Below are 13,415 nucleotides of genomic sequence, written 5' to 3'. Positions count from 1 at the left end.
TTGGCATTTGTATATTACACTTGTATCCTATGCCTTTACTATAATCACTTATTATGTCTAGGAATATTTTTTTCTGATTTCTTTGAATTCTTAAAATATATGCTAAAGTGAACTAAATATTACCTGAGAATAAATTCTATATTTGAGTTCTTGTGGACAAACCATAACCTAATTTTATAGATAGACAAGATTGAAAACCTAACTTAGGAGTATGTACCTGTAATAATAACTGAGACATGACCAGTCCTAGCAGCCATACTTCAGTTGTATACTGCTGAGGTGTTCAAACTGTGTCTAGATAAGTTAAATTCAGAGCTGTAACCAATCCAACTGTTTCTGTAATTCATTTTTATTTTTATAAATCATTCCCTTTTGTCTATAAATTTGTTTTACCACAAGGCATCCCTTGAGTCTCTCTGAATCTGTTGTAATTCTGGGGTCAACTCAATTCATGAATTGTTCATTGCTCAATTAAACCTATAAATTTAATTCTGCTAAGTTTTCCTTTATTAGATGGTGTCAGAAGTGGGATCCAAAGTAGAGCTTCTAATGATCCCCAGGAATGCTGAGTGACCAAATGAGATACCTGATGGAGTCACTTGTGTCCACTTTCAGGACAGCTGAGGATTTGTGGTAAGTTTTCTTTTGGATTCTGAAGCTCCACAGATTTGTGTTTTGAGCTCTCAGAGTTTCTTTGAGAAAATTTGTGTTCCAAACTGGGTTTGGAAGTTGTGACAGAAACTGGACTGGGTCCAGGATTGGATTAGATATGGTAATTAACTGGGTTGGATCCAGTTAGAGGTCTCTGACATCTGACTGGGTCAGAAAGAAATTGGTAGCAAATGGTAAAATTGCAAAAATTGCAAACTTTGGCTTTTAAAAATTCTCAGGGATTTTTGTGTTCTACCCCTTTGTTTAATTTTTCTTGTTTGCTTAGGTAGGAAAAAAAATCATTGACCAAGTTGATAAAGGAAACTAGAAAGCAAAGCCAATATCTTAGGTAAAAATTTCTGAATAACTGAGTTCTTTCTGGCTTATACATGCATAATTATATAAGCCAGAAATAACCCAGAAGCAGCAAAGTCTTACAGAAATGGCAAAAATCTTACTAAAGATAACTTGCAGTGGAACATTCTGAATGAACAACAATACACTAAAGTACATTTAAAAATGTGGTCTTCCAAATTATTCTTATCCAGGGATGCCTACTGATGTGCAGAAGTTTCTAAAACAATTTCAATGTTTTTATTTAATACTTTACAAAAGGCATATAAAAACTTAAGTGGCCAATTGATTTTTAAAAATCTGTTTTGTACTTTTTGCTGATGGTAATTGATATTGGGATTAGGCATGCACAGGATCATGGGACCCAGGAAACATTTTTCTTCCTAGGGAGGAGCTGAAGAGCTGATGGGACTGCTGAAAAGATCCCTTCCTGACTGAAAAGTAGTCACCCGAACTTTTGATTCAGTATTGCTGCAACATGTAGATTTTTCTCTGGCCTCCCTGAGCGCCTCCCCACCCTGCCTCAGATAAATGCTATTCTCTCTCTCTCTCTCTCTCTCTCTCTCTCTCTCTCTCTCGGCAATCCAGTTGTGGGAATGATAAAAATCATTATCTCTCACAAAGTTTTAATTAATGAGAAAAAGAATTCATGAGGCCAGTCTTAAGCTGCACTGAATCTAGTGTATTTTGTGCTGTGAATTTGTTTTTTTTTTGTCATTCTGTCACGAATAGGGGTAGCTTAGGTTAGAACATGGGCTTAAGAACCCATAGGTTAGGTGTTCAAAACAGCCAAGCAAGCTTGTCAGTAACAAACTTTGCTGCAAGTCCCCAGCACAAACAAAAAAACTGGATGAGGTCTCTATCTTGTTTTTTGTCCTGGGGAGCTTGATCTTGTAACAATGTGTTGGTACTTTCTTTTGGTCTCCACCATCTAGGGAACAGGAGTTTTGGGGTTCATGTTATAGTTAGCTCTAAAAATTACCTTAAGTAGTTAAAAGCTATTTCAAATTCAAAATGGACTGCTCTAGACTCCTTCTGGAAAAAGCAAGGGATACTACCCAAATGCTGTAGTTTAGCAGCTAAGGTTTCATCATTTTATGATAGCAGCCTGGTTCAATCTTAGCTGAGGGAATGAGTACTTTCTGGTTAATACCTTTGTGACCTTTATTATTTGTTACTTCTCTTCCCCTCTATGAAAACCTTCTGGTTTCTTAAATTTTCCTCACCTTAAGCTCCCTTGAAAGACTCTAGATTTTATAAAATCTACTTACCACCTCTTTGAAAATACCTCATACACATATAGTTACATTGTAACCTTAGTTGAGACTTTATGGTTTCACTTGTGAAGCTACCTTTGGTGAAGATTAAAAGCCGAAAATATTGGCTGTTTGGCCTGGCAAAAGTAGCATAATAAAAAACTAAAAGAACGTCTTTTTAGAGAGCATTATGATAATCCCAGCTACTCAGGAGGCTGAGAGAGGAGAATCACTTGAACCCAGGAGGCAGAGGTTGCAGTAAGTTGAGATCATGCCACGGCACTCCAGACTTGGTGACAGAGTGAGTGAGACTTCATCTAAAAAAAAAATCAGCTTAATTAAAAGTGGATATCCAAGCTATAGATATATTTAAAAGTCCTTTATATATATATATATATATATTTATATATGTATATAATATATATAATATATATATTTATATATGTATAAATATATATTTAAATAATATATATATTTATATATGTATAAATATATATTTAAATAATATATATATTTATATATGTATATAATATATATAATATATTTATAAATTATAATTATAAATAATATATATAATTTATATATATAATTTATAATATATATTTATAATTTATATAATTTATATATTATATACAAATTATATATTATATTATTATAAATATATAATTATATTTATATATTATATATTATTTATTATATATTATATATAATTATATTTATATATTATATATATAATATATTGTTTATATAATATATATAAATAAATATATGTATATTTCCCAGAATAACATGATCCAGAGAGAGAAAGAAAAAAAATATATCTATATTTTTTCTTTCTCTCTTTGGATCTTGTTTTTCTGGGAAAAGGGTGTTTTTTCTTAATTTGTTTTCTCAATGACTTAATTATTACTTTTCTCCATTTTTTCTTTCCACTCTGAATGCACACATGAAGGGCCCTAAGATAACTCTTGATAGCCTGGGGATCTTGGGAAAAACAGAGGAGGTACCACAACCCAATTTTGAGGAAAAAAACAAAAAACACACAAACAAAAAAAAACTCTGTTTTTCTCATGAAACTCCAGGAACAAAAAGTGAATAAATTCATTTCAAAACCCAAGGCTCTGTTCTGTTTTGTATTGTTTTATCTGATGGTTAGTTTGCAGGGTATCAGAATTTACTTCACATTATGAGAGTTTTGGTGTGTAATAACTAGGTAGGCAATAGACTTTTGGGACTGCCTAATGGCAGTTATGGGGAAATACTTAGCTCTTTGCACCTTTGGATCAGGGAAGTCTGCTCTTAGTTAGCCAGGAAGTATGGAAATGTCCTTATCTCCCACTGGGAGATAAAACTCCCAGAGAGATGGGCTAACTGCAAAATGGGCTAATTGGTTTTGAGTTGCCATGCAATAAAATGCATGGTAAAGGCATTGCACTGCCATGTCGTCTAGCATTTCTCTCTTCTGGGGGCTCCAGGATATGGTATAAAAATGAGATCCTAAGATTTGTAGATCTGTTTTTGTCTTCCAGCTGTGCCTGCTTATTAGGCCCTAGAAACTGCATGTTTTCCTGGCTCTGTTACTTGATGAACTCCACCCTCAAGCCAGTAATCCAATTAAACAACTTTAAAATCGGCAAATTAATGATCTTATAAGTAATGGTTATTCTTCTGTTTGTATAGTTATATGTGTTGCGTGTGTGGTGTTTATGTAAAAGAGTTCTAATTAATTGACTTAAATAAAAATAAGTGTTTAAATTAAATATTTTAAAAGAAAAATGAAACCTAATTCCTTTTAATTAAGTGTCTTCAAAAATCTTTGGGAAATAAAAACAACTTTAAAAATTATTGGTAAAATAGGACATTTGATCTAAATTAAACAGATCAGATATTAGGTTTGATAAATGCTTTAAGGTCATAAACTGCTTCTTTAATTTTGAAAATTGTTCAACTTTCCTGCTATATAGCTAGGTAAGGCATGGGGGCATGTGGAGTTAGCCACACACCTAGCTATGCTGAAAAGAGTCAAAACTTATCAGCACTTCTGTCTGGTGTCCTAAGCTCCACTCCTAGCATATAATTAAAATATCTTACCAAGTTTGTCACCAAAATTAAAAATTTTTAAGAGTTATCATTATAACATATATTTGAGATGACTGTATGAGTGATTGAAGTATGGCTGCTGAGAATGGCCAAGGCTCAGCTGCTGGTACAGGTACATACTCCTAAGTTATGTTTTCAATTTTGTCTACCTATTGTTAGGTTACAGTTCATCCAGGACTCAAATATTGAAGTACAGAGTCCTTTGCAGGCTGTATTTAGTTTGCTTTAATAATTCCCCTTTTTTGGCAGTCTCTCAATTTAGAGAGATTGATCAAAACTTTATAGATGCCACTCTCTGTCACCATCATAAAGATTTATTTGGTCTCAGGTTATAATTCACAAGTCTCCTTTAGTTTCATTATGGAGCTTCACAAGTCTTCTTTTGTGTTAATGTGGAATTCACAAGTCACAGCTCTGTACCAGCTGAATAATTCTTTGTGTTCCTGCTGACCCAGTTCTTGATGATTCTTTGTGTTCTTGAGACTGTTCAACTCTCAACAGATGACTGCATTAGAAACATTTAAAACTTAAGAGAATACTGCACACGAGGGGGACTGTTATGATTATTAAAAGGATAACAACAAAATACTATTGCATACTCTTTAATAAGAGTTCCTATGAAACAAAGCAAACCAAATTAACTAAGTTAAGGTTTAAATGACATGGGAAGTTTAACATTGTTAGGATCTAAATGGTCATAGTCCTCATTTGGAGGGTTTTTTATTGTAACCAGGTTTTTTCTTGGGTGCTGGTGAGGCACAGCACCCCCGAGAAAATGCTGTGGGTTCTTGGCCTCCAATCTCTTAAAGAATAAGCAATGGGCCACTGCAGGTGCACTGTATGCTCATAAAAGTAAATATTGGACCAAAGAAGTGTTGCAGAAAGGTGATTTTATTTAGGTAGAGAAAAGAGAAGGAAAGGAGAAGAAGAGAAAGGCTTCCACGAAGAGTGTGGAAGGGGATTCCAGAGGGGAAATCCCAGAGGTGAAAGGGAGCTCCCATAGTGTAAGAGGGGATTCCAGAAAGCTGGAAATCCAGTGTGGGTGAAAGAGCAGGGGAATTTATCCTGGGAGAAATTCCCACCTTCCCAAGGTCCTTTGGCCAATGAAAGGAGTTCTTTAGAACTTTCACTGCAGTGACTGACATTTAGTTTGTTCCTGTGCTCTTGAAATTCAAACATGAACTATTAAATATCCTGGATGAAGAGAGATGGGAGGGGGACATGGTGCTGGGAAATTCTTGCCCTTAAAATCATGCCCCGTCATGGACCCAGAAAGAGAAAACATTCCCTCAATATCGATCGAGGACTATAGTGCACTGTAAAGTAGCCTGATTTTTTAAATTCAAATTGAGCAAAAGCAAAGCCTTGAAAGTGTCATGAATATCACTAACAAGAGTTGTGATCTCTAAATCTGTAATAAAATGGTTCATCTTCAAATGTCTTACTTCAATACATAACCAAATTTTTATTTGATTGGTATTCTATTTTAGATCATTTATATTTATAATTTTCATCTTTCAAGATTTTCTTTTTATATCTTTGCTTTTGTTCAGTTTGAATATGATAGGCCTAGGTGTAGGCTATTGGTTTATATTCTATTTGGTGTTCTCTGGGCCTCCTGGATCTTTGTTTTGACAACTGTCATTAATTTTGGAAAATTATTAGTCATTATTACTTTCAATATTGTTTCTGATTCTTTTTTTATTTTTTTTCCTTCTTGTATTCTCTTTGTAGGTACATTGCATATTTGTATTTGTCCCACTGTTGCCAGATATGTTATTTCATCTTCTAAATTATTTTATCTCTCCCTATTTCCATTTTGGAAGTTTTTATTGACATATATTCTACCTCATTGTTTTTTCCCCTCTCTTCTGTGTCCAGTCTACTGATACAGCCATCAAAACCATTCTTCCCTTCCATTAAAATGTTTTGATTTTTAGCACTTCCTTTTTACTTTTTCTTAGGTTCACACTGTTTACATTTCTCATCTGTTCTTACATGCTGTTCACTTTTTCCAGCAGAATATTTAGCATATATATATTTTAAATTTCTAGTCCGATAATTCTAAAATATTTATATTTAAGCCTGAATTTGATGCTTGCTTTGTCTCTTTAGACTGTATTTTTTCCTTTTAGCATATCTTCCAATTTTTTGTTAAAAGCAGGATATGATTTATCGAGTAGATAGAACTGAGGTAGACAGTCCTTTAGTGTAATATTTTATACTTATCTCGTGAGTAGTTAGGCTGAATTTACTGTTTGCAGTAGCTGTGGTGTTTTAGGCTAACATTTTCTCTATTGCCTTTGTATTTGTCTTTGAGTATTCCTAGAGATTCTTTAAGTAGTACTTGAGACTTGGAGTTATTTTAACTGTAATGACCTGTTATGAAGGGGCAATATTGATGTGATGATAAGGTGATTGTGGCAGGGGAGTTGACTGTTTACCTTTTTTCACTGCAAAGGCTAGAGAGCCCTGGCATTTGGGTATTTTCCTTTCCTCTGGTCAGTTAGGCTTTTATAAAACTGCAGTGGGTTAGGCCTCAATAAAGTAGTTCTCTCTTTTTCTGGAGGGTAGGCTTTGTTAAGAAAAAGACAGAACCCTGGGTCTGAGACACTAAAAATAATTACTCCACCCCTTCTCCCTGGTAGAAGCACCAGGTGATTCCCGCAACCCATCTTCACAATAAGAATCAATTAGAGCTTATGCAGATAAAACACAAAAGTACAGGAGCTTGCCTAAGACTGGGCCCCATCAGAATTGCTAACTCTCAAGCTAGTCTATACTGAGCATTCAGAAATTCGTCAATTACTATTTAAGATGTTTTTACCAGTATTGGCTCCAGCTTCAGCCTTTTGCTTCTGAGCTTTTAACTTATGGGCTTCAGCTCCAAGTAAACCGTGATTCTCTGTATCTATCTGCCTATATAGTTCACCAGTTATTTTGGCAGAAGTTTGCCCTGTGAACTAAATTTTCTAATACATTTAAGAAGAGTTGGTAATTTTTATTTTTAAAATATTTTTTCTTGTTGTGAGGAAGACAGGAATAATGATTTCTAAGGTCTTTACATAACTGACTGGATAAAGCAAATTATATTTCAATAACTGGCAGTTGCAATGAATAAGAAAGAATAGATTTTCAGAACCAGTATTCTGATTACTTTGGGCGTATAGATCCATAGATTTTCTCTTTAAAAGCAATTAATTAGAATTATGTCATTATTTTATCAACACTTCTACTTTGACATTAATTTATTTTGACTAAATTTTTTCAAATAAAATGGTCTCCTCACCCCCACCTCATAAAAGCACAAAATGAGGTTTGATATTTGAAACCTAAAAGTAACAAACCTAATACTTTACCACATATTCTTACAAAAGTCATTGGGTTCAGGTTGCTCATTTTTTGAGACAAATAAATCATTCTTCAGAGTTTTATGAGGCTGGCAATATTTCACTATAGTGGAAAAGGTATCCATTTTTTCCCTAATTACATCTTTCTTCTAAAACTATTATAAAATTTAAATTTAAAGGGTTGGCACTTTGACATGTATCATGAAGGCCATAAAAATTGGTTCCCAAGAAAGAAACAGGAACATCGTAGAGGGCAGAAGAAGAAAGATGCTCATTTTCCTGAGGAAGCAGGATAGAAGACTCTCTTTACTTCACCTTGTATGCATAAAGAACATAAAGGAAGATGTGGCTAAACTGGTTATCTTTTGGAGATAGTTACTGATATCTGAGGACATTGTTCATAATACTTGCCAGAGGTTGACTCTAGAGATGGTGGTCAAGTGTTTCAGAAAAAGTATCCATATAGAGTATATAAAAATATGGTCATGTAAGGTTTAGACTTGGGTAAAAGATGTTGATTAAATAGATTATATATACATATATATATATGTATATATTAATACATATGTGTATATATACATGCATGCATTTGTAAACAAATACATGTATTTTAAAAATAATTTTATATTTCAACTAATTTGTATGCATTTTTGTCACATAAATTTCAAAAATAAAATAGAGAAATGATAAAAATCAAGGTAAAAATTGACTTCAATCATCAAAGCAGTGTTAATACGTCTCTGAAAGTATTTTAGTGATACAGTTCTTAACAGGTTCTGCTTTAGAGTAAAGAGTGGTCGTTCTGTCTGTGATTGTTCTGCTTGAGTCTAGTTCTGCTTTGTTTCAGAGCCCCTTTTATATCTCAGCCTGACAGAAAATTTCTAATATTTCCACATGTAAACATAAATATGTTCAAAAATACGTTACTTTCCTCACCATTCAAATGTCAGTACCTTCCAATATTCAATATAATACTTTATAAACCCAAATTAAAATATTTGTGTCTGAATTATATTGCCACTATTTGAAGCTGCACGAAGGATTTGGGTAGTTTTTTTAGAGGACTAACTAGATGTTCAAGAAGCCTCTTGAAGTCAAACCTTACCAATTAGTAGAGGCAAAGCCAAGTGTGTCAGTTTCATCAACTCATCTCAGAGCATCCAAACTCAGAACTGGAGAAATATATTAAATTACAACAACTAGATGTGATTTTTTTAAAAATTTTACATCTATGGAAGTTAAACTGAATTCTCAGTATCTGGAAATGTTAGATAACTAAAAATGTAATGTTGATTAAAAAATTGTGGCAGAATTGTCACATTGGTTCAGAACACCAGATTTATGAGAGGAAAAGTTACCACCTGGGGGTCATGTAGCTTCCAACACAGTTGGTGTTTGGTAAAACTGAACAACATACTACCAATTCTCCAAATTCAGCAAAGGAGTCTAGATTATTACTTCAAGGCTCCATTCTACTTAGCATAATCCCTAAAAAAGAAAAAATTTAAATTTATTTTTTTCACATCAATTTAAAATAGAAAACAGAGAAATGATAAAATTCACGTTTAATACTAATGGGGAGTTAGCCTCTTTTTTTTAAAAAAAAATGGGAACATTCTAACTGCATCAGAGACACAGGATGGCTACATTACTCTCTGTTATTTTCATGATTATTTACTCATTTAACAAGTATATACCAAGTATGTGTTCTCTGCCAAGCAATCTTTAGACAAAACTATCTGTAATATATATATATATATATATATATATATATATATTAATCATAGTCTAATGTGTGGGGCAGAAATAAATAGCTAAACAAATAAATGTATACATAATATCAGGTAGCTCTAAGTAACAAGAAGACAAATACATTTGTGTATTGGATGAGAAAGGGATAAAAGTTACTATATTCATTTAAGTGGTCATGGTATTTTTCTTCAAATAGTTTATATCTAACAGAAATCTGAATAAAGTTGTAGAGAGTCTCATACAAAAAATATCTTCCTGAAGAAGGTTCCAGTTAGAATAAACAGGCACTGTAAATGTGTTCAAACTGTTGCTTAGCATATTGGAGAAATATAAAGAAAGTCCATGTAGTTGGACACTGTTCTGAATATTTTATTTAAAAGTTGCCAGGTGCTTTGAAACAAGTTATGATATGACTTTCACTGAGGATTCCCAAACTTCAATGCAAATTATATTTACCTGGAGATCTTTAAAAACAATTGTCTGGATTCTCCCACTGACCTTAGTCACTTAATTAGTATAGTGTGCTACCGCAGCACCTGCTTCCCAGGTGATTCTAATGAGCCACAAAGTCTGGGAATTTAACTGTGCTCTACATTACAGTTGAATCGCTGGATAGCATAAATATCAAGCTATTTAACAAAACAGAACATCATCTTCACAGTCTGGTCTCAGTTTCTTTCCAATATTATTTATCACTACATCTTTTGCTGTATTTTTTAGCAGGTTTCCCAAGTCCTTTTTTTTTTTTCCTTTTTAAATTCAGTGCTTCTACTCATGCTGAGCCATATAACTTGAATTTATTTTTTGTCTATTATCCCCAATATCTTTTCTGTTTGTGTATTGAACAGCTTCCACTTTCAGGCTAAATTCTAAAATTTTTTGAGAAGTCTTCTACCTCTACTAAGCTAACATGCACATTATCCAATTTTTTGTATAGAATTTTGATTTATTCTTGTTGTTGCAGCATAATTATTAATAATAACTCTCATTTTACCCATAACAAAGTCCCAGTTTACACCAAAATTTACATGATGACGCGCTAATTGGTCCTACCACAGTTCATGTGATGTTTATCATTTGCTGTAATATACCATAATTTTTAATTAAAAGATGAATTGGGTTCGTCTTTTACTATGTTGTGAACTCTGTAAGAAGCAGACCACACAATAAACTCTTCTGTAACCTCCACAACAAGCACATTGCCTATAACACAGTAAATATTCAGCTGTGCTGAACAGCTTTAACGGATGTACAGAAGTTAATGCATGTGAGAAATGATGCAATATTTGCATGAAACAGCACAAGTGTTGGTATTTTTTATTTTAAAATTATTTTATTTTAATTCTTACCCTTAAGGCCAGTTTTTCATCAGGTGTATAGAATATTATGAATTAAATTTACACAAATCCAGCCAAGGTCACTTCTGTAACACAGCAACAATGATTTTACCAATATAGTCTGAAACAAATTGAGGTCAGTAGACATTTTCTCATAGCCTTGCTCTCAGCTTTCTTCCATGAACTACAGAAGGTTTCAATTTACTGAAGCACCAAGGTAGGTAAGATCCAATCAAAGTTAAAGCAAAATCAATAAATGCTAACCTCAAAGGGCTAAATAGTAGTGACATCAGTGACAAAGTAAAGTTGTTTGCAGGTTCGAAATACTATTGTTCTATAAAGGTAAGAGAATAAAACTGCAAATTTGGACACTTGTAACTTTTGTTTATCATAATATTATTTAACCTGCAGACAAAGAGATAACAATGTCAATTGCATTGTATAGGCAGAATAGGACTAAGCAATGGGAGATAATTTGATCATCTCATCATAACTGAAAATATTTTGTCATCACAATGTATTTATATAACATATTCAAAAAGAGTCACAAGTGTTTTTAAATGTTTGTGATAACATTTATATAAATGAATATTTCTCATAATATTAATGCTTTTAAGGCCTGTGTGTGAAGATTTCATGAATTTTACATTTACACACGTTTTATAAAAAAATAAAGGAAGAGTGAAACTCTGTCTCAAAAAATGTATAAAAAGGTCATTAAAAGCATATGTCCTAATTCTGCTTCTTAATGCTGCATGAACTTGATCAAGTTATCTTCACTAATTTTGTTATATTTGTAACACAGTACTACTTGTCTAGAGCATAGTAGATATTTATTTAATAAATATTTAGTAAATGATTATGTGCAATAGTAAATAATCAAGAAATTTAAGTTATATAGTTATGATGGCTTGTTTGGAGACAATTTCATCATTTTTCATCAATGATCTCATAGTAATAAAGGAGTCAAATTTTTATAACTTGTGACACAGTTTATTTTAAAATTTTAAATAAATTTTAATATTATCATTCATTGTCCATTCATTGATTCATGAATCATTAGATTGAACATTAGGCAATTGCTTAATGTGGCTGTTTTAGAGCCACAAAACTATTAATTTTATATTTGACCTAACAAATTTAAACAAAAATTACAATCTTGTATTTTTTCAATCTCTGTAAAAAAAAATCAAAATAAGAATTGTGCATGAATCCTGTGGTCAATATATTTACATAGAAAGCTGGACTCCTGGGCCGGGAATGGTGGCTCATGCCTATAATCCCAGTATTTTGGGAGGCCGAGGTGGGTGGATCGCGAGGTCAAGAGATCAAGACCAACCTGGTCAACATGGTGAAACCCCATCTCTACTAAAAATACAGAATTAGCTGGGTGTGGTGGTGCACGCCTGTAGTCCCAGCTACTCTGGAGTCTGAGATGGGAGAATTGCTTGAACCCAGGAGGCAGAGGTTGCGGTGAGCCGAGATCGTCCCATTGCACTCCAGCCTGAGGAACAAGAGCAAAACTCTGTCTCAAATGAAAAAAAAAAAAAAAGAAGCAAGCAAGCAAGCAAGCAAGCAAGCAAGCAAGCAAGCTGGACTCCTGAGCTATGAAAATATCTTTTACTGTTTTGTACTGTTCTACCACAGGATTTGTTGTTCTATATTCAGTACAAGGATCATTATTCTCTCAATTATATTTAGTTTATTTTTTTAGTACTTCTACTTTGTTACTAAATTGCCCAATCTTTAAAGTAATTCCATAGTACAGCATAGATGTAACTCTAGGAGGAAGTTTGAGTTCAGCAAATTACTGTCAAGCATACTGGTATTGGGCAGTATATGTTTTTCCCAGAAAAGATTATGATTCATTTAGGAAAGAAATGGATGTTAAGACAAGGAACTGAAACTAGGAAGATAAGTATTATATATCACTGTGTAGGGGTAGACATGTTGAAGGGCAACCTAGATAACAAAAGGCTCTGCCACAGGAATCAGGTTGAGGCTCATATGGATATTGTACTCGCTCACGTTTACACTTTTGTTATCACCTAAGGCCTAATAAAATTTTGATTTAATGTCTTGCCTGATCTCATCTCTTCCAGGTGGAACAGATAATGAGGTCAAGCAGTTAAGTGTATTAAAGCAAAAGCAGGACTCCTTGAAAACTATGTATTATTATCATGTTAGCTGATTGGAAATCCCCAGGGTGAGATAAACAGACAGAAAACCAGAATGTGACCTAATGAGGTTTAGCGGCACTTTTTCAACAGAATATTGTCCCTTCTGTAACAATTAAAATTATTTAACTTTGGTTTTAAAGTTTTTGTAAAAAGTGAGCTTTCTTTTCAATTCTGGAGAAATAATTTGTGAGAAAAACAAATTTATTTTTTCTATCCCATCAGAGGCAAAACAATTATTTTTGTTTTTGCCTTTTGACAATGATACTACATTAAATTAAACAGGTTTTTATAATCTATAAAATAATACAATCGTATGGCCAGTACATTTTGGCTTTTGCAGTTGACTTATAGGCAAGAGTAATACAAATCTTTCTGCAAGGCACATAGTCAAAACCTACTAATTGATGCCAGACAGTGCCCCTGTGCTGGGGAGGA

The 13,415-nt window shown here is 33.2% G+C and overlaps 1 long non-coding RNA gene across 1 annotated transcript in view; it reads left to right on the top strand.

The window, feature by feature from the left end:
- Positions 1–13,415, top strand: part of LOC144579012 (uncharacterized) — a 120,780-nt gene that overhangs the window by 91,836 nt on the left and 15,529 nt on the right. The window contains exon 4 of the long non-coding RNA XR_013525738.1: positions 514–633. This is a non-coding gene — a long non-coding RNA (uncharacterized LOC144579012). The remainder of the gene's footprint in view (positions 1–513; positions 634–13,415) is intronic.

This window comes from Callithrix jacchus, chromosome 1, assembly GCF_049354715.1.
Source record: "Callithrix jacchus isolate 240 chromosome 1, calJac240_pri, whole genome shotgun sequence".
NCBI classification, from domain to species: Eukaryota; Metazoa; Chordata; class Mammalia; order Primates; family Cebidae; genus Callithrix; species Callithrix jacchus.
The sequence above is the reverse complement of the archived record's forward strand: the minus strand, read 5'-3'. Positions and strand labels throughout refer to the sequence as shown.